This window comes from Budorcas taxicolor, chromosome 1, assembly GCF_023091745.1.
Source record: "Budorcas taxicolor isolate Tak-1 chromosome 1, Takin1.1, whole genome shotgun sequence".
Taxonomy (NCBI): domain Eukaryota; kingdom Metazoa; phylum Chordata; class Mammalia; order Artiodactyla; family Bovidae; genus Budorcas; species Budorcas taxicolor.
Window position 1 is genome coordinate 198420365 of NC_068910.1, and position 22576 is coordinate 198442940.

The following is a 22576-nucleotide window of genomic DNA, read 5'->3' on the forward strand; positions in this document are numbered from 1 at the left end:
CCCTGGGCCCAGCACAGCTGGTGAAAAAGTATTCCAAGCAAGCCTTTCACGTCCCATCCCACGTGTCCACCCAGGCAAAGGTTCTTCACATGCACCCTGCTCCACACTATCCCACTGCCATTCCCTGGAGCCCCTGTGGGACACCTCAGGCGCATTTAGCTTTGATTCCTTGTTCTCCTCAGTCCATCATCAGATCACTCACCATGCCACAGCGACTCCTGCATCTTCTTCTCTGTGTGTTCCTTTCCAATTATCAGCAACTATGAGTCTAGGGCATCAGCCCTGCACAGTGGGACCACAGCAACCACCTCCTAGCTGGTGTCTCAACAGAGGCTCCATCTGTACCCTTCTCCACAAAGCTGCCCAGTTTAGCTCCTTCTGTCCATGTAACTAGTTCAAAGGCAAAACAGCCACACTCAGCAAAGGCTTATAGAATCTCGGTTCCTCTGATCACCCAGTGATGTCACCCCCAAAACACTAGCCAAAGGAAAACACAAGGCTCTATATCAAGAAGATATTCATTACAGCATTATTTAGAACATGAGAACACTAGAACCAGCCTATCCAGAGGGGAAGGAAATGCAGGACGGCACACTCACATTCACACTCCTGGAGTGTTACAGTGTCACAGTGTCAGGACGTCAGCAACTAAACACAGAGCAAGACACAGAACTGTGTCTGCCTCACAGATGCAACGCAGGAAACAGGGCTTCAATGGAGTAAAATAGCAGCATGAGTACCAAGACCAGAAAGCCAAGTGCAAGAGCTCGTAGGCCAGGGACACCAGTTTACTATCACTCACATCCTTCTTATTCCTATGCTGTTTTAGAAGACACACATTCAGAAACAGAAATTTAACACACCTTCTAAAAACCCCGATTTCATCCCATCTCACTCTCCTACTTTATGATTTCCAAAGTCTCTTCTCTAATCCAAGACATGCCACAAACTTCTGGCCTCCATGAAGCTTCTGCTCCAAGCCTAGCTTTTCCAAATTGACCTTCAGTTTCCCAAAGGAAACCCATCATCCCCCACATCACCACTTGTGCTCAGGAAGGGCCTCCTGCCCGGAATGGTTTTTTCCTCTTCTCTACCTGAATTCTGTTCTGAATCTTTCTTGCCCAAGTGGTGCTGTAAGTACTTTGAGAAGGCATAGCTGTGACTTACATCCCATAGACTTTAATCAGATGCCTTGTGTAGGAGAAATCCTCCATCAGCTCTGGAGACCTGGGTTCAAGTCCCAGCTCCAAGACTAACAAGAAAATCGACATCTGAACATCAAAATCTAGTTTTCCAGAAAGAGGTATCTCCCTTGCATGTCTGAGCCAGTGAGACCAGGTTCAGAAAGATGCTCTCTATATTTTTAACAACACTCATTGGAATAACATTTATTTACTGTTAGTTGGCATCACCGACTCAATGGACATGAGTTTGGGTAAACTCTGAGAGCTGGTGATGGACAGGGAGGCCTGGCATGCTGCGATTCATGGGGTCACAAAGAGTCAGACATAACTGAACAACTGAACTGACTGACTGACTGTCTCTGCCAAGTACAAAATGTAAGGTGGAGAGGAAATGTTATCACATAAGTCTCCATTGACTGGTATGTAAGAGGGGCTGGTGAGAAAGAGAAACAAGCCTGAGTAAATGGAATGAGCCAGTCCAGCTCATCTGCTGGATGACTGACTGAATGAGTCGGAACAGGCACTTAAGCCATAAGTACAAACTGTGAAATTTGCTCTTGTAAAGAACACAGATTAGTGTAGTCCTCCCCACCACACCCTTCTCCTTCTGTTTCTTTCCTTTCTCAAGGTGCAATTAATTATCATAAATAGAAGCCACAGCTTAAATGGGTCCGAGCATAGGAATGTGCCTCGAGGAGGTGGGAGGGGCTCTGGGTCTGGTCCTGGTTGACAAATCAGAGTTGGTCCCCTAACAGCAAGCACTGCCACGCCCTGTGCTTGGTCCTAGTGTGGGCAGCAGACTGTCTTAAGGGCCTAAGGTCCCAGCTAGGTCCTAAGGGCCCACTCTGAAGGGTGGGCTTTGGTCTCCCAACCCCAGCCCACCCTGGCAGTCTTGATTGAAAAGCCTTGGCCCTCCAGCTACCCTCTAATTTCTCCTCAGCCCTCCTTGTCCAACCCCCAAAGAACCCTGTTGCAGCCTCCTTCAACCATGGACACCATGCAGGGGGGATCTGGGATGGGGCTGCAGCCTCAACATGAGTGTACTGAATGCCTCTCCTGCAGGCTGCCCGCTTAGACACACTGCACCCTGTGTGGTCTTACTCGGGCCTAAAGAGAAGGCTGACGATGTAGCCCAAATAGCCAAGCGGCTCCCCTGACCTCAACTCTGAGGCCCGGGGAACACAAACACGCCAGGCCTCTCCTGGGCCCCATGTTATCCTCAGTGCCCTGCTGCTGGTGCAAAGCTGGTGAAGCTGGCATGCAGGGGTACCAGCCACAGCTCTACAGCCACATCCCAAACCCAGTGACCCCAGTACTACCCTCTTCAGCACATGCCTCCCCATCCCATGGGGCATGGGCTCTGCAACCAGAGGGCAGCAGCCTCCAGCAGCCAGGCCTGGGGCCCACAGCACCTCTGCTGGGCTGGACACAGGGACATTCTGGGTTCAGTTCAGTCACTCAGCCATGTTCGACTCTTTGCGACCCCATGAATCACAGCACGCCAGGCCTCCCTGTCCATCACCATCTCCCGGAGTTCACCCAAACCCACATCCATCGAGTCAGTGATGGCATCCAGCCATCTCATCCTCTGTCGTCCCCTTCTCCTCCTGCCCCTAATCCCTCCCAGCATCAGAATCTTTTCCAATGAGTCAACTCTTCGCATGAGGTGGCCAAAGTACTGGAGTTTCAGCTTTAGCATCATTCCTTCCAAAGAACTCCCAGGACTGATCTCCTTTGGAATGGACTGGTTGGATCTCCTTGCAGTCCAAGGGACATTCTGGGTTAACCAACAACAAATGTCTGTATAAGGGCCCTGGTCAGGGATGGGGGCCCACGGTGGCCTGTGGAATGGGGGAGGTTATGGACTCATGCACACGCATGCCCCACAGCCTGTCTTGCTCATCAGTGTGGCTCCAGCAGCCTCCACTACGGAAAGCACAGATCCTGTTGGTCCAGTGTGGCATGGCTTCATTCTTCAAAACTATGACTGAAGAATCACTGGTTTGAGAACAATGGTGCTGGGCAGTGGTCTTCTCTCTCATCAACAGTCTCATGTGCCACCAGGGAGGGTCCCCTCTTGCAAGGCCACCAAGAACTGAAAGCAAGAGTCTCTCCTCATCCAGAGAAGCTTGGGAAGAGGTCAACAAGCAGCTCAAACATGACTGAGCGACTCACTTTCACCCTTTGAGTTTTCCCCAGGGCCAAGGTCAGGGACAGCGCTTCAGAACAAAGGCAGGGCGCCCACACACCTGTGCTATTACCTACTCATCGTCCTGATGGATCAGGACCACCGGGTCCACCTTTAGTGAAAGGATTTCAACAGTGTTCTTGCCCAAGTGGAGGTGGAGGCTCCGTGCCGGGCCCGCCCTTGGGAGACTGTTCCCTTGTGGGGCCCTGCCTGTCCCCTCCCCACGCCCCTACACTTATCCTGCATGGCATGCCACCCCCATCTGGCTCCTCGATGGAGGAGCGGATTTGGAATTCAAGGACTGGCAGCTGCTCTCCAACAAAAGAGAAGCCCTGAGCAAGTGAGACTATACCCAGGCGCAAGGAAAAGGGGAGACTGCAAGTCTTCATTTTAGGCACAAAATACCAAACAGCCCCTCTGTCTTCTGTCTGATTCCTTATCTACATTCTTTTCCTTTTATCTCAGCTCCCTTTCCCATTCTAACGTCTATAGTTCCTGATCCTTCAAGCTGGCCAGACACCCTCTCAAATCCACGTGCACCTCTCCTCCATCTGAAAATACCCCATAGCTAGAGAACTGAGAAGAAAAGTGGGTCTCACCCATCCTGGCAGGGGATCTCTGGCCCTCCACAGCATCAAACATCTGTAGGCAGAACCCAAACCAGCCAGGTGGTGTCAGTGGGCACAGGCAAGGTAGACCTAGGAGGCTCCTCTCCGCCCAGGCATGATGGTCAGCAGCCCCGGGCACACCCAGGTCATCAGGCACTGAGGGGCCTTTAACCAGACCTGCAGCAGAGCTCCTGCCCAAGCCCTCACCTCCTCCTGACCCAGCTTCCCACTCCAGCACCAACATGGGTGCCTTCCAGCAGCAAGGAGAGAGAGGAGAACCACACAGGAGTGCTGTGGTCCAGGGACATCCTTTATCTCTCTGCTCCAGCACGCTGATGGTGCCGGCCTGGCTGAGTGCCCACTGCTCAGTGCTTCACCTGTTTGCATTTTTGTGGGGAGAGTCAAAGGCCCATTAAAATGGAGAAGCCTGGCATTTTGCAGTCTCCCAGCACTGTGAAATCTAAGGGATACTAGATCTGTTTGCCCTGGCCATTTTGACAGCCCTGTGAGTTGGCGCCAAGGGCACACAGGTAAGAATCATGCATAATAAGCCAGCTGCCTCCGCTCCTCATCCACAGGAGGAGAGAGGGCTTCTCACTTGCTGGGGGATGCGGGCACCTGGGGGCATCAATCACCCTGGAGAAGAGAGGGGAGGAGAGGCCACACGCCCATGCAAAATGACTCTCTGCAGCCCTAATGAAGGCCGGCAATGGATGGTGGCCTGGGCTCGTTAATCAGAGGGAACATGCTGCCGTCTGCCTCTCCTTCCAGCCCTCCTGTGCCCGCATCCTGGATTGATCTGTGGCACAGTAACTCTCAGACGTCACTGCCCCCTGCCAGGGGCACCAGGGGGAGGGCTTTAGTAGCGGCTTAGGGGATGTGCCAGAGAAGGAAGAAGTGGGGGCTGGGAGGCAGGCCCTGGCCTTCTCCTGGACATATCCTGGACCAGCCTGGGGCTGATGACTCCAGAGGGGCCACCAGAGCTGACACGCCCCCTTGGGGCCTCTTCACAGAGTGCCTCCCACCAGGTACACAGACATCCTCTTCCAGGGGTCTGCATCCTTGGCATGGCTGTGGAGGGGTGCTGCCCCACGGCACCACTCTCCTGGCCTCCAGCCTTCATGCCCAGCCCACCTTCCTCTCTCCAGAGAGCCAGACTCCATCCAGAAAAAGGCCCGGAGTGATCAGTTGGCCACCCTACTGTTGTCCACCCCAGGAGTGTGGGCAGAGAGGGTCCAGCCTCTCGTCACATGCTGACCGCAGGGCCAGGCCTACTCCGCAGGTGTGCCGTCTCCTGGTCTGCCCCTCTGACAAACTGATGGGGAGCTGGCCACCCTTCTGCTCGTCTCACTTTAGTTGCTTGTTACACGGAAACAACTGCAAAAAATGTCTCCTCTGCAGCTGAGGGTGCTGCCCTAAGGCCTGGGTGTGTGTGGGAGGGCATCTGGGTTGTGATGTGGCATTTGTCCAGTCTCCAAAGCCTGACACTCTCAGAGGGTGACAGTTCCTGCCCTGGGAGGTTTCAGGCCCCAGACTCCCCCCTACCCTCCCTTTCTGGGGCAGAGGGCAGCTCAGGCATTCCCGGCCAGAGCAGGTGGGGAGTGGGACCCTGGCTACCAGGCCTGCCAGCCCCCAGCTGGGGAAAGCCAGCAGGACCCCTCTAAGGCTAACAAGGGAGGCTCAAATTCTCTGGAGATATTTCTGTACAAAGGCATTCACTGTGGGGAGGACACTAATGGCATCGAGACTGTTTGGGGTCTCAGGAAACGCTGGTTGCCGGGGGCCAGTCAAGTCTATTGATTGGAAAACACAGATACAATAGCACCATTCCTGGGGTGCTCCTCGGCTGTCTTGGCGATAATAGAGGGTTCTCAGGAGCAAGATTGACAGGCAGGGCAGGACGGGCTCCCTGACAAGGAGAGGCACAATGGCAAAAGGTCAATTCCCAATGCCAGGAGGCATCGTGGAGTTACAAGGGCAAAACCAGAGGGGCTGTGGGCATCACCCCACTGACCACAACACCCACTCAGCTAGAAGAGGCCAGAATTACGATCTCATGGACCAGAAGGAGCCGTGACCCTGGCAGGCTCCTCCCTGGGTTTGCTACTGGTGCTCCTATCACCACCTCACAGATGACAGAGGTCATGCAGTATAGGAGGGCGGGTTCAGAGCAGAGGACAGACCATCACAAGCATTCAAAACCCACCCAACAGAACAGGGGACATGACGAAAGGCAGAGAGTGACTGAGGCTGCCCTGAGGGTGTAAGGGGGGAGATGGGGTAGAATGTGGGCTTCAATCACCAGGGAGGTTCCTGCAGGAAGCATGATGTGGCCTCCACCTTGCAGCCTGCAGCCTGTGAACTTGGGGCCTGATTCATAGAGCAGGGCTGGCACATGGGTCCAGCACAGAAGGTCCACAGATGAGGCTGACATCACTCACAGAGCCTATAGGACATGGGTCAGGGACTTGCTGAGAAGGAGCCCAGAATGCAGGCCCCACAGAGCTGGGGTACCAGTGGCACGTGGGCTACACCCTCAGGGCGGGAGGAGAGCATGGCTGGGTGGTCAGGCAGGCTCCCACAGAGGGTGCTAGGGACTGTGGCCAAGCCTAAGAGAAATGGACAGATGTGGTGGGGTGGAGGGTCGCTGTGACAAGGACAGACTCTCTCTCAGAGGCTCTGCCTGAGAGGAAGCACAGCCCCTGTCTCCTGACCGAGGGCCATGGGGGCCCCTGGAAATCGCCTCCTCCTCCTCAGGGCCAGAAGCTTACAGGGAAGGCTGTTCATGGACTTGGCCTTGCACTCTCCCTGATGGCGTGAGGCAAGAGTACTGTGACTCTCCACTGGGGTTTTTTGGACAAAAGAACAGACTGAAAAATAAAGTCTGCATTTCTCCTCCTTTGAACTGAAGAGCAATTAAGTTCAGTGACACAGGGTCTGGAGCCCTGTTCCCTGTCCTCCAGCCTGTACCCAACGACCAGTCCAGAACTCACCTGCCCACTCACTTCACTTCTTGCCTATCCAAAGGCAGTCGGAGGCTAGGCTCAAATCTGGGCACCACTCTCAATTCAGAACCTCTCAAAGAGGGCTTCCCTGATGGCTCAGATGGTAAAGACTCTGCCTGCAATGCAGGAGACTGAAGTTTGACCCCTGGATCAGGAAGACCCCCTGCAGAAGGGAATGGCTACACATTCCAGTATTCTTGCCTGGAGAATTCCATAGACAGAAAAGCCTGGCAGGCTACAGTCCATGTGGTCTCAAAGAGTTGGACATGACTGAGCAACTAACACACACACACACACACACACACACACACATGGTCTAAAAAGCTCCAGAGACTTGGTGCACTCCTCCTCCCCAGCTTCAGGCTCTGATCCAGCACTCTCACCAGTTGGTCATTCAATCTTTGCTTGCATACCACCCAAGATGAGGCACTCACTACCTGTCCAGCTGGGCCATTTTCTTGTCAGAAGTCTGCCTCCTGGGATTTCCTTTCTTCAACATGCTGTGCCCTAAAAGGGCCTCCACAGAACCAATTACTCCCCTTTCTCCATGGCAGCCCTTCCGAGTTTTCTCTCTCCCAGTCCCACGCTCTTGGCTCCATCAGCTCTTCTTCTAGCCCCCACCACCTCTGACAGATCTGAACATCACATGAGAAGGAAGGGGGCTGTCACATATTGCTGGGCAAGTCCTACTTCTCTCTTTATCTCCCTGCAGATCCCCTTACCAAGCATGGGGATGCAGGTCCCCATCCTCCCCCACCAAGCATGCCAGGGTCTCCTTAGGAGAATCAAGGCTCCTCGGAGCTCTGAATCCATTGCCAGTGCCCCTTTCGAGTCTCTTCTTCCTGGCCCTCACCTCCTTCCTCCTATTTCCTCTACCCACTCCCTTTTTGTGCTGTTGTTGCTGCTTAATAGGGTGTTTCTGAAATGAATAGTGTTTTCAGCTCCGGCTGGGAATATATCTGGCCTTTCCCAGCCCCACCCCTGTCCTCATGGAGCTGGTGAAGGTCTAAGGAGAGCTGGACCCAGACAACGGGCCAGCAGACTCACTTGAGAACTCACAAAAGCCCCATTTCCCTCCACGTAGCAGAGCGACAGGCACAGAGAACAAACCCTTGCCTGCATGCTGCCCACATGGGATGCTGTGGGGGCTTGGGGCCCCTGAGCAGAGAGCCTGCTGCTCTTGGGCTCTGGCCCCGAGAGAGAGCCAACATGAAGAGTTGGAATGCACAGAGCTGCAGATTCCCAGAGGCTTGGCATAGTCCCCACCTCATGTGGTCACTGGGACCACCAGCACCTCCAATACTGACATGCTGGGGCCTCTGGGTGCACATAGAGAAGGGCCCATAGCCTGTGTTTAGATTCTGAGAGACGAGGGCTTGTGGAAAAGCAGACAGGACATGAAGCTCCCTGCACTCCAGGTTTCCTGAGGGTGGGCAAAGTGCCTGGAGAGGCCGACATGGAATACTGGCCCCTACGCACCTGCTGTGAGGACAGGTGAATGGATCAGTGACTGAATCTGTGAGGGGATGAGGCCCTAGTGGGGGTGCCAGCCCTGGCCTCCAGCATCTCAGGGAGGAAGCTTACCTGGAACACACTGGTCCCTAACTCTGCACCAGGAGACCCTAACTTGAAGGGCAGCAACATGTAAATCCTGGCATGTGGGAGGGAAGAGCACAGGTGAGGCAGATTTGCATATGGACGACTACCCCTCGCCTCCCATGTACACCGGCCTGGTGAAATGTGGACCGATTCCAAGACTTCTCTTAATTTTTAAGTTGAGTAATGCAACCAAGGATACAGTCTTTCTTATAAAATGCCCATTCTCTTTGCCTTCTCTTGATATCCATCACCAGTACTACTGGCTGGCTTTCATGGGAAGGAGGCAGGAGCCACCTTCTCCCTGCTTTGTAAGGGTCACTCTAATGAACACAACATAACATAACATAACATAACATAATATAATGATGATAAATGGCAACTAGCAAGCAACTGTGTGTCCCTTTGGCGACTCCACTGGTGCTGTGATTCAAATTCACATCTCAGCAAAATGACCTGGAACTTTACTCTACAAGAGGCACAATTCAGTGTTAATGTTGGGAATGGCTAGAGACAACAAGCCATGTTTTCTTTATGCTTCACTAAGATCCCTGGGCTTGCCTCCTCAAGCTAGAGAAATGATGCCCAGCATTATTTACCAGCAGTGGAAAACACACGCCTACCTCCTTCAGAGGCCCCTTACCTTGTCAGCTATGCTGTAGTGAAGAGAGCACTGGAGTTGAAGTCACAAGGCATGGGTTCTAACCCAGGCTGTGTACATAAGACCAGTGTGGCCTGGGCAACCCACAAATTCTGAGCCCCATATTTCTCACAGGGAACATGGGTGCAAATACCTGTTTCTCAAGGAAATAGGAAGATCAAATGAAATGTGTACCTAATCTATAATAATCACTCATCAATATTACCTATTTTTATTTCTAAACAGTTGGATACAAATTATGCTTTTTATGAAGGATATAAGTCAAGACTTCTTTTCTTTTTTCAGCATGTGGATGGCTGGTTGGTTATTTCAGCACCATTTGTGGAAGACACTATCTTTCGTTCCATTGTATTACTTTCACTCCTTACTTACAAATCCTAAAAGATGATGCTGTTAAAGTGATGTGCTCAAAATGACAACAAACTTGGAAAACTCAGCAGTGGCCACAAGACTGGAAAAGGTCAGTTTTCATTCCAATCCCAAAGAATGTTCAATTCATTCCAATCCCAAAGGATGTTCAAACTACAGCACAATTGCACTTATTTCACATGCTAGCTCAAAATCCTTGGAAGTTGGGCTTCGATAATACACGAACTGAGAACTTTCAGATGTTCAAGCTGGATTTAGTAAAGACAGAGGAACCAGAAATCAAATTACCAACATCTGCTGGATCACAGAGCCATCACTTTACTCGGGCTTCCCTGGTGGCTCAGAGGTTAAAGCGTCTGCCTACGATGAGGGAGACCTGGGTTCAGTCCCTGGGTCGGGAAGATCCCCTGGATAAGGAAATGGCAACCCACTCCAGTACTCTTGCCTGGAGAATCCCATGGACGGAGGAGCCTGGTGGGCTACAGTCCACGGGATTGCAAAGAGTCAGACACGACTGAGCAACTTCACTTCACTTCACTTCACTTCACTTCACTTCACTTCACTTTACTCACAAAGGTCCATCTAGTCAAAGCTATGGTTTTTCCAATAGTCATGTACAGATGTGACAGTTGGACCATAAAGAAGGCTTAGTGCTGAAGAACTGATGCTTTCATACTGTGATGCTGGTGAAGACTCTTGAGAGTCCTTTAGACAGAAAGGAGATACAACCAGTCAATCCTAAAGGAAATCAACACTGAATATTCATCGGAAGGATTGATGATGATGCTGAAGCTCCAATACTTTGGCCACCTGATGCAGAGCTGACTCATTGGAAAAGACCCCTATGTTGGGAAAGATTGAAGGCAGGATGAGAAGGGGACAGCAGAGGATGAAATGGTTGGGGTTGCAAAGAATCGGACACGACTGAGCAACTGAACAACAAAATTATTTTCACTCTTTATCAAAGATCAGTTGACCAGTGTTATGTGGGTCTACTTCTAGGCTCTCTATTCTTTTTGTAAACATCACACTGTCTTGATTACTGTAGCTTCACAGTAAGTCTTGAAGTTAGGTAAAGTCAATCCTCCAATTTTGTTCTCCTTCAATATTGTGTTGGCTATTCTGAGCATTTTGCTCTCCCTATAAACTTTAGAATCAGTTTGTCAATATCCACAAAACCTTTGCTGAGATTTTGATTGTGATTACATTGACTCTATGATCAAGTTGTGAAGAACTGACATCTCAGAAATATAGTCTTCCTATCCATGAACATGGAATATCTCTCCTTTTATTTAGTTCTTAGTCCTTCCTTGAATTGATTCATCAGTTTTACAGTTTTCCTTCTAAAGATCTTATACATATTTTGTTGGATTTATAACTACTGCATTTTGGGGCGTGCCAATGTATGTATTTTATTAATGCTGCTGCTGCTAAGTTGCTTCAGTCGTGTCCGACTCTGTGCGACCCCATAGATGCAGCCCACCAGGCTCCCCCGTCCCTGGGATTCTCCAGACAAGAATACTAGAGTGGGTTGCCATTTCCTTCTCCAATGCATGAAAGTGAAAAGTCAAAGTGAAGTCGCTCAGTCGTGTCCGACTCTTTGCGACCCCATGGACTGCAGCCTATCAGGCTCCTCCATCCACGGGATTTTCCAGGCAAGAGTACTGGAGTGGGGTGCTGTTGCCTTCTCCAATTCTTTTTGTTGTTGTTGTTGTTCAGTCACTCAGTCGTGTCTGACTCTTTGTGACCTTATGGACTGTAGCACACCAAGCTTCCCTGTCCTTCTCCCTCTCATGGAGTTTGCTCAAACTCATGTCCATTGAGTTGGTGATGCCATCCAACCATCTCATCCTGTTGTCCTCTTCTCCTCCTGCCTTCAATCTTTCCCAGCATCAGGCTTTTTCCTAATGAGTTGGCTCTTCATATCAGGTAGCCAAAGTATTGGAGCTTCAGCTCCAGCATCAGTCCTTCCAAAGAATATTCAGGATTAATTTCCTTTAGGATTGACTGGTTTGATCTCCTTGCAGTCCAAGGGACTCTCAGGAGTCTTCTCCAACACCACTTAGAGTCTATATAAAAGTTTTCACAGATATCATCACACTTCAGAAGATCATTACAAGAGAAACATTAGACCTACATAAACTCTCTGAGCCCCAGCTTGAGATCTTATTACCCAAACTGGACATAATATCAAATAAGTCTTGGCTTGCATTCTCCTAGACCTATACAGACAATACACATCTTTGTTAGAAGCACAGCTCAAGGAACAGTCTTCCAGCCCAGCCCAGGAGCACCTCCTCCCAGTGGGCCTTAGTTTATCACTGGCCCTCTGGAGTGGGGCTGCTAGGATGTGCATTGCATAGCCTACATTGGCAGTTGGCAAACTTTCTATAAAAGTCCAGATAGTAACTATATTTGGCTTCATGGGCTACAAGGTCTCTGTTATAGCTGTTCAACTTTGCCTGAAAATAGGCTACAGGCTATTGTTTGCCCACTGCTTGTCTAGCTAGACAGGCAAGGGTTCTGGCATGGACAAATGTGCTGACAACACTTGTTTAGTGATATTTCAATTTCTCTTGTAATTTTCATCAACAAATTCATTATTTAGCATATAATAATAGCATATCCTTCCAGCCATCGGTATACCTGCAAACTTCCCCATTCAGAACACCAGAAAGACACCAGCTGGGGCCCTGAGAATGTTTGTAAATGAAAACAAAATAAATAAGCTTTATATTCAGTGTACCTGTGGAAGATGACTGGCCCACTTCTGGCTTGTGATGCTATCCTCTTGAGCTAACTGGTTTCTACCAGACTTGGGAAGGTATTTGAGTCCTTCCTGGGCTTCCCAGGTAGCAGCAGTGCTAAAGAGTTCATCTGCCAATGCAGGAGACATGAGAAACGCAGGTTCGATCCCTGGGTCAGGAAGATCCCCTGGAGGAGGGCATGGCAACCCACTCCAGTATCCTGCCTGGAGAATCCCATGGACAAAGACGCCTGGTGGACTACAGTCCATAGAGCCGCAAAGAGTCAGATATGACTGAAATGACTTAGCACGCAGGCACATTGAGTCCTTCCTATAAGCTCTGAAGGAAAACTGGAGAAACATGGGCAGCATAAGCCTATTCACCACTAATGAATTTGCAGAGGAATGTGTTTGTCGGTGGGGAGCCTGTGGACCTGGCACATAATGAAAATTTGTCATCCTGGGAGCACTCTTAAGGGCCCTGAGCTCAGGGAAGAGTCTCCCCTGGTCTGACGGGGCCACAATCAGAGGAATGATGAAGGAGGGGGGAGAAAATGCATCACAGGTCAACCAGGTGGTGGGTACAGAGAAGCCAGCAGGTGGTCAACAGGGACTTCCAAAGGGAAGACAGCAGCAAGATGCTCTCTCAAAAGAGGCCAAGATCTACCCACCCAGGAATGATGGAAGGGTGGCAGGGCTCCAAAGCCTTGAGGGCACCTGCGGGGAAATGGACACAGCAAGGCCCCTGTCACCACCCAGCAGAAATATCATTGAGGAAGGTTTGGCCAGACCTTACAAGCAAAGGAGTACTGGGATCATCAGGGTCACCCCTCAGAGCCTCCAGCGTAAGACACAGTTGTGACGGCAGTTTCCCAGGGCTACCTCCAAACTCCTCCCACAGTGAAGAGAAACTGGGGAGTCCACAAAGTCAGATAACAGCCAGCGAAATGCTAAGGCCAAGACTGTGCCCTCTCCACACCTGGCTCGTGTTATTGTGAATGGCTGTAATGCATGAAGGCAGGGGCTCCTGGGTGAGAAGGCTGGACCCCTAACCACACCTCCAGTAGTGGGGAGCAAGGGTCAGCATAGTGCATTGAGCTGCGTTCCCTGAAAGATACATCCAAGTCCTATCCCACAGTACCTGTGAATGGGACCCTACTTACTCATGTAATTAAGGATCTCGAGCTGAGATCATTCTGGATTTAGGGTGGGCCTTAAATCCAGAGACTTGTGTTCTTAGAAAAGAAAGAGGCCTGACACACAGAGATACACGTGAGGACAGATGCAGACCCTGAATTTCTGCAGCTATAACTAAGGAACACAAAGGATCGGCACCGACAGAAGCTGGGAGAGTCTTGAATCAGCTTCTCCCTCAGAACCTCCAGAAAGAAGCACCCCACAGACACTGTAGTTTCGGACTTCTGGTCTCCAGAACAGTGAGAAAATAAATTTCTATTGTTTTAAGTCCCCTCAGTTTTTGGTTTTGTGTGTTTGCCTTTTTTTTTTTTTCTTCTCTTGCTTGTTTTTTCTTTCACAGCAGTTCCTTTGTTGTTGAGGTTCAGTTGCTCAGTTGTGTCCGACTCTTTGCGACCCCATGGATTGTAGCACACCAGGCTTACTGTCCCTCACTATCTCCCAGAGTTTGCTCAGATTCATGTCTATTGAGTCAATGATGCCATCCAACTATCTCATCCTCTGTCACCCTTTTCTCCTCCCGCCTTCAATCTTTCCCAGCATCGGTGTCTTTTCCAATGAGTCGGCTCTTCAAATCAGGTGGCCAAACTATTGGAGTTTCAGTGTCAGTATCAATCCTTCCAATGAATATTCACTGTTGATTTCCTTTACGCTTGACTGGTTTGATCACTTTAGCGTCCAAGGGACTCTCAAGAGTCTTCTCCAACACCACAGTCTGAAAGCATCAGTTCTTCAGTGCTCAGCCTTCCTCACGGTCCAACTCTCACTTCCACACAGAACTACTGGAAAAACCACAGCTTTGACTAGATGGACCTTTGTGGGCAAAGTAATGCTCCGCTTTTCAATGTACTATCTAGGTTGGTCATAGTTTTCTTTCCAAGGAGCAACTGTCTTTTAATTTCACAACTGCAGTTACCATCTTTGGTGATTTTGGAGCCCAAGAAAATAAAGTGAGTCATTGTTTTCACTTTTCCCCCATCTATTTGCCATGAAGTGATGGGACCAGATGCCATGATCTTTGTTTTTTGAATGTTGAATTTTAAGCCAGCTTTGTCATTCTCCTTTTTGACCCTCATCAAGAGGCTCTTAGTTCCTCTTGGCTTTCTGCCATAGGGTGGTGTCATCTGCGTACTGAGATTATTGATATTTCTCCATGCAATCTTGATTCCAGTTTGAATTTCATCAAGCTCGACATTTCACATGATGTACTCTACACATAAGTTGAATAAGCAGGGTGACAATATACAACCTTGATGAACTCCTTTCCCAACTTGGAACCAGTCTTTTGTTCCATGTCCAGTTCTAATTGCTGCTTCTTGACCTGCGTACAGGTTTTTCAAGAGGCAGGTAAGGTGGTTTGGTATTCTCATCCCTTTAAGAATTTTCCAGTTTGTTGCATTTAAGTGTGTGTCTGTGTGTGTGTCTGTGTGTTTTCTTTCATGGCAGTTTCTAGGAAGCTAATTCAGCTGGGAATGGTATGTCCCTCCATGATCCCAGGGGTATGGTCTGTCTTGTCTGCCCTCTGTCCTCAGCCCCAGGCTCACTGTAAGTATACTGCCTGCTCTGGGCTTGGATGGTCAGGACCACTGAGGCCCTGAGTTGGCTGGCAGGTGATCCCTAGGCCTGAGGGTGAGACAAGGAGTGAGTGGTCAGCCAGCCAAGATGAATGCCTGAAGACTGTGAGTTTCTCTACCTAGGCTTGGGAGGTCCTGAGCTCAAGGGTGCTGGGGCAGTGGAGGAAACGTGGCAGAGGGTCAAGGGTCTGTTGGGCTCTGGGCAGGAGAAAAGAGCCCTGGATGGTCAGGAACACTTCCTGCAAGAGGCGGATGACAGGCAGCTTGGTTTATGCAAAGGATTTGGATGGGAAGAGACATGAGAGGGTGGAGGGTTTGGAGCTGTTTCCCAAAGGGGCATGTTTGGAACTGGGGAAACACAATACATATTCCAGGAGGAAAGAGCTAGTGTGGTCAAATCAGGGAGGTTAGTGAAGCAACCAGCATTGTTACTGCAAAACTCTTCAGAGTGAGCATGAAGGGGCGAGCTGAGAAGGGGTCCCCAGGGACAAAAACAACCCTCAAAACTGCCCCTGGACAAGCACTCTGGCTGCCTAGGTGAGGGACAGTAAATGGATATGGGAGTGTGGCCATGTCAGGGCCAGGCTGGTACTGTCTGGCAGGACCACCCTCTTCATCTTGGCCTTCCTCCCACATCACTTAGGAGTTGGGCATGATGCCGGAGGTGAGGGGAGCCCAGGTCTGGGGTGGAGGCATCTCTAATAAGACCCTGGGATAGCAAAGGACCCCTCCCAAACGAACACAAGCAACTCCATCTTTTCTAGTCAGGAGGAAAACTTCCTAATTAGGAAAGAAGGCAAGATAATGGGCACAGACTGTGCTTATCTTCATTTTATATCCTTTACGATGAGCTTAATGACAATGTTTCACTTAGGCACAACTACCATTCCCCTGAAGAGCACACTGATCCTGATTTGGTTCATTCACAGCTCACTCCTGGGTGGAATTCCTGCCCCAGCTCCCCAAACCGTGCTCATTTCAAGAAGGGGCAGCAGAAGGGGAGAGGGAGGGAAGCCGCCCCTCATTACCCCTGAGCCCACCCCAACCCAGCTTGCCACTCATCCTCCAGGGAGCACACAGCTCAGTACGGCCCCCAGGCCATTCTAACTGGTCCTGTAAATCCACCCACCACACGCTTTGCATCCTTTTTGCATCCACCTATGACCAACCTAGATAGCATATTAAAAAGCAGAGACATTACTTTGCCTACAAAGGTCTGTCTAGTCAAAGCTTTGTTTTTTCCAGTAGTCATGTATGGGTGTGAGAGTTGGACTATAAAGAAAGCTGAGCACCGAAGAATTGATGCTTTTGAACTGTGGTATTGGAAAAGACTCCTGAGAGTCCTTTGGACTACAAGGAGGTCCAACCAGTCCATCCTAAAGGAAATCAGTCCTGAATATTCATTGGAAGGACTGATGTTGAAGCAGAAACTCCAATACTTTGGCCACCTGATGAGAAGAACTGACCCATTGGAAAAGACTCTGATGCTGGGAAAGATTGAAGGTGGGAGAAGAAGGGGATGACAGAGGATGAGATAGTTGGATGGCATCACTGATTCAATGGACATGAGTTTGAGTAAGCTCCGGGAGTTGGTGATGGATAGGGAAGCCTAGTGTGCTGCAGTCCATGGGGTCACAAAGAGTTGGACATGACTGAGCGACTGAACTGAACTGAGGCATCTTTACCCAGCAGCAGTCTCTATAGCCAGGCTGAAAGAAAGTGAAAGTGTTACTGACTCAGTCATGTTTGACTCTTTGTGATCCTCTTTGTGAGCCCTACCAGGCTCCTCTGCCCACAGAATTCTCCAGGCAAGAATACTAGAGTGGGTTGCCATTCTCTTCTTCAGGGGATCTTTCCAACTCAGGCATCGAACCTGGATCTCTGGCACTGCAGGCAGATTCTTTACCACTGAGCCACCTGGGAAGCATCTGAGCTGACAGATGAAGCTTGTGTGCTTCCCAAAGCAGAACTTCACCCTCCTACCTGGGTCTGCAATGGCTAGGCAGTCAGGAATACACAGGGTGACAGAAGGAATGTTAGATGTCATGGAGGGTGGAGGGTGACTGGAAAACCATGTGGAAGGGGAAGTGGGGTGGTGCCTGCAGTGGGCACGACCACTGTGGGAAGCCCACAGACGGTGCAAATGTGCAGATGAAGTGTTAGCTTGCAGGAGAGGCTCATGAGCCCCCTCCATCCACCGCTACAAAGAGGAGATTGATCCCTGGTGGCTTCTCAACCTCCTCCATCTCAGCATACCAGAGGATGTGAAAAGGTGCCCTCCCAAGGGAGGCACTTTCCTGTAGCTAGCTGAGGGCAAGGCAGACCCTTCTGATGGACCAGACCACAAGCCCACCACCACCCACCTTCACGTGGGCTGAGGGACTGCCTGGTGATCAAAATACATAGCTGCTCCCCACCACCCTCCGTTACCCTTGCAGATTCAGCTGCTGTGGAGATCATTTGTCTCTCAAAGTGCAGCTCTGTGACAGGCGATCCAGTACCTGCCACCAGGTACAAAGCCTCCCGCCCACCCCCAAAGTCCCAGGTTAAAACAGAGAGGAGCCAGAGAGAGGCTCAGCTAACCAAAACAAGCAACTTTTTGTCAAAAATAAATCTCCTTCAGGCTAGCAAAGCTTGAGCAACTTACACGAACACTATATTTAGACACTTTAAGGCAATTTTTCAAGTCTGTGTTCCCTAAGTCACATCCGATGTCGTCCCTGACCACCCCACAATGGTGATCAGCCACAAAAATCATTTCCTCCCTCCCACGCTTGGGACCCACAGATGCTAGCTTCAGTTTGTATCCTCAAATCTCTCTGCCACAGCCCCTCCATCTGGAGGGACTTCTCCAACCATGAACTCCCCTTCCGCCTCCTGCAAAGAGAGTCTGAAACAACCCCTAGCAAGTGTAAAGGCCTGACCACCTGGACTCTCCTCCGGACAATTTCTGGGGGGATGTTACCCCTCACGCACTTCCTGAAGCCCCCGCCTTAGCACCCCCTCCCCACCCCTGCAGCTGCCTTCTTGCACAAACCACTTCAGTAAGATGAAAAGGACTGCTTCCCTCAAACAGAATATTTTGAACAGAGAATTAACAGCAAATTAAATTGGTTTCATTGTATTCATTCATGCACAAAATGAGTGTGGGTGTTAAACAGAGAAAAACCAAACAGGCGATGTATCGCAATAATCAGGGGGCAGAATCAGGCTGACAGTCAGGGGAGGAGACCAGGCAGGCAGAAGGGCTCCTGATCAGTCCGGAGCCGGGCCATCCCTCTTCCCATGCTGGGATGCTTCCTCTCCAAGGTGGAGCTGGGAGGTCTGGGAGGTCTGTCAGTCCATCTCAGGTGGACACAGCCTCCTGAAAATGGCCCCGCTGACTGCCCCTCCTTGGAGAACTGTGCTGGCTCCCGAGCGGGAACACTGCTTCTGCACTCCATCCAAAATGGTCCAGCAGCAACCAATTAGGGCCCTGGTTCTCCCATCCTTTTCTCCTCAGGCATGTCTGGCCGCGCCAGGGTGGAGGTGGAACTGCTCAGCACAGGAGTAACAGGCAAGCGCATCGGTCTCCTGGGATTCTTCAGGACCCGCAGTGAGCAGCAACACAATGATAACTAGCTTCAGAACATGGAACAGTTTTAAACAACCCCACAAATCTCTTTTCTGTCTATCTGGTTAATCTATCATGTGATTTTCCCATCTCTGGTGTGTTCCAGGGCCCCTCCCTTTACAGACTTCATCTACCCACTCCCTAGAAATAAACCTGGTAAAAGTGCATGCTGCCTAGGCTGGGTGGGAGGGCAATGCCCAGGAGCGGGCAACTGGGGGACCCTGGCCTCCAGCCCCCAGGACCTTCTGAGAAAGGGATGCTCAGAAAGGGCAGCCATTCAGTTCAGCTCAGTCGCTCAGTCGTGTCCGACTCTTTGTGACCCCATGAATCGCAGCATGCCAGGCCTCTCTGTCCATCACCGGCTCCCGGAGTTCACTCAGACTCATGTTCAGCCATGGTCCCAGGCAAATTCACTTTTAATCACAAGGGATGCTGCTAAACATGCCAGTATTCACCCGCACGCTGATGCACACCAAGCCCTGGGGCGAGCTGCGGTTTCTCTCTGGCCAGACTGCTGTAGAGGCCAGAGTTGGGTACAAGAAGCCCCTGCCCTCTCCCCTCCCCTCCCAGTGCCAATAGGACCCACCTGGACAACCAGACCCATGAGCTGCAGGGGTACCTGGGATTCAAGACCCCAGACTGTAGCCCTGAACCAGCTGCTCAGTGCCTCACCTGCCTTAACCACTCCCACAAAGCATGTTGTTACCCCACCTTGGCACAGAGCAGCCCAGAACTCAGGTGGAGTGCCTGTACGTCTATTCCTTTTTAATACATAAAAGAAGATGAAAGAAAAAAATTAAGTTTTAGTCATATGGAATATACAGACAGACCCCGATGCTTGGGTCATGGTCAGGGTCCCACAGCGGGTGCAGCTTCTGAGGTGTCCCGGGAGCCTCATGGGAGGGCAGCACATGGGAGGGGTCCCAGGCACCCTAACTCTGTGCATTTTCAGGGTGATGTACTGGCAAAGAGCACTTAGAGCTTATGTGATCTGATTTAGACCAAATCAACCCCAACAAAGGTGGAATAAGTGACTTTAAAAGATTCCTGCAAAGAATACACAAGTTGAACCCTTCCAACATCATAAGGGATGTAAGTCCGTGAGCCTAAGGGTGCTGACACTTGCCCTATTCCTAGTAAGAACTCTTCATCGGCCACACCAAGAGCTAAAAGCTATGACAGCCTAATTGGATCTGACAAGAAATTGGCCATAAACATCAAATAATCGGGAAGACTATTTGAAATATGGATATGCATCTACTGCCAGGAATGATGAACCTCTCCCAGACTCTATATTTTGCCTTGCTGTACCAGCTAATGAGATTAAGAAGCCATTTTAATCATAGCAAGTTAGTTTAAAATATTGCTTATTTCATCTTTATCTGATTTTTAATAATTTTTATTTTATTGTATCTATTAAATATGCACCAAATATATTAGCATAGTAGCACACGTGTTCACTAAATACATGAGTATACAAGTACTGGGGTGGGGGCTTGGTCTGGGATCTTGGAAGTTTGGAGACTACTCCTGCCCCATCTCCAAGGGTGGCACCACCCTCCTGCCAGACTCAGTCCCAAGCCCTGACCTCCTCCTGGATCTCCAGCTCCCCTGCATCTCCCACAATGTCTATCATCTTGTCTCTGTGCTTATTCTCTGAATAGTTCCCAGTTAGTCCCCACTGCCATGACCCCACCCAGGCCAACCCCTTCTCTCTGGACGACACCATCAGCCTACTACAACTGCTATCCTGCACCTTTTCTTGCACCTCCCAATTTCATTCTCCATCTTGCAAGACAATTCAGGCTTTCTAAAATGCAAATCTGATCATATTACTCTGAGCCCTGAAGCTTTCAATCGGTTCCCATAGATCTCAGTTGGAAATGTCCAAGCTCCCTTCCCTCCTCCTCCACATTGTCGTCATCAACATCGTGATCACCAATAGCACCGATCGAATCCTTTCTACCTGCCAGGTGCTGGTGCTAAAGGTTTTTCATCCACTGTCTCTTTTAATCTCCTCTCTACAGATTAGGCTTAAAGGGGCTGAGAGACCGCCCAAGTTCCCACAGCTCTGCTTTGCCTCTGCCTCCGGCCCAGTCCTCTTTCACCATGGTGCTGACCTTGCCGCTCGCATCCCAGCCTCTCAGAGCTGCTCAGTTCTAACATGTCCTCTCTGACGCCCAAGCCTCAATTCATGATCCCCTCCCCTCCCCCTCCCTTCCCTGGGTGACTCTTCTGACCCAGCTGGTTTTAGCTCAGATGCTGCAATCAATGATATGTCCTCCCCAGGGAGGCCACAGCCACCAACAGCTGCCAAACCAGCCTGGAAAAGCCTGTGCAGAAACCAAATTAAACCTGAGCCTGCCCAGACCAATAGGTTTGACTCTCAGTTTGTTTACAAGATGTCCAGGGGACCAGGTGACACACTAAGCAACACCATGGGGGTTTGATCAGCAAAATCCAGACTCTGCAGAACTCTATAGGACATGTAATCTGGTTCATTCAACAAATAATTCATGGGAAAATGAAAAGGATTAGAAGAGACCTGAGAGATGAGTCAACCAGACATAATGCGTGGATCTTGTTTAGATCCTGATTTGAATAAGCCAACTATAAAAACGTTTATGAGACGCACAGGTACTCTGAACACTGACTGGCCATTCAATAACACTAAGGAATCAGTGCTGGTTTTTTTAGGGGTGATAATGGTGTTATGGCTATGCTATGGAATGAACACATGCACATATTTATGTAAAAATGTAAATTATGTTTATATTAAAATTATGATAAATAAGATGAAAAGATGAAAGCTTTTTAAAAAGCAGATTGTCTTCCAAGCCCACACTGATGAATGAGGTGCTTGTATGAACTTTCAAAGAATTCTGGAAATTGCCCATCAGATTAATCATCATACTTTCAAGGAATGATTGCATTAAGTCATTACAGTCCTTCTGCCCCATGTCACTGCAGTTGCAAGCTCTGTGAGGGTAGAAAAGTGTCTTTTGGCTAGTGTTGGGCAGACATATCCCCCCAACACCTACACAACATTGTAAATCAACTATACTTCAAACCTACACACACTGGCATGTACCTCTACCTACACACAAACACATCTGCTCTCACATGCCTGCCCAAGTCTGCCCCCACCTCCCAGGCCCCATGAGCCCAGACCCTTCCCCTAGAGGCTCCAGGACATCCTGGTGGCCTCCAGTCCAGGTCACATCAGAGTGTGCTTGAAATGTCCTGATTTCTCAGGTTCCCCTCCAACACTCCTGCTTCCTATAACCCACCACACAACACACACCCCAGCCAAAGCCTTCTTCCTTAACTGCCACTTTCACCCTGATTCTTCCAGCTCAAAATTCTTCTTAGGGTATTATCTTTTTTTCCCCCCCAATTCTACGTATTTTTAGATTTTTTTCTTATTTATTTGTGTATTTTTTACTTTACAATACTGTAATGGTTTTTGCCATGCATTGACATGAAGCAGCCATGGGTGTACATGTGTTCCCCATCCTGAACCCCCCTTCCACCCCCTCCCCATCCCATCCCTCTGGGTCATCCCAGTGCACCAGCCCTGGGCACTCTGTCTCATGCATCAAACCTAGACTGGTGATCTGTTTCACATATGATAATATACATGTTTCAATGCTCTTCTCTCAAATCATCCCACCCTTGCTGTCTCCCACAGAGTCCAAAAGACTGTTCTATACATCTGTGTCTCTTTTGCTGTCTCACATACAGGGTTATCGTTACCATCTTTCTAAATTCCATATATATGCATCAGTATACTGTATTGGTGTTTTTCTTTCTGACTTACTTCACTCTGTATAATAGG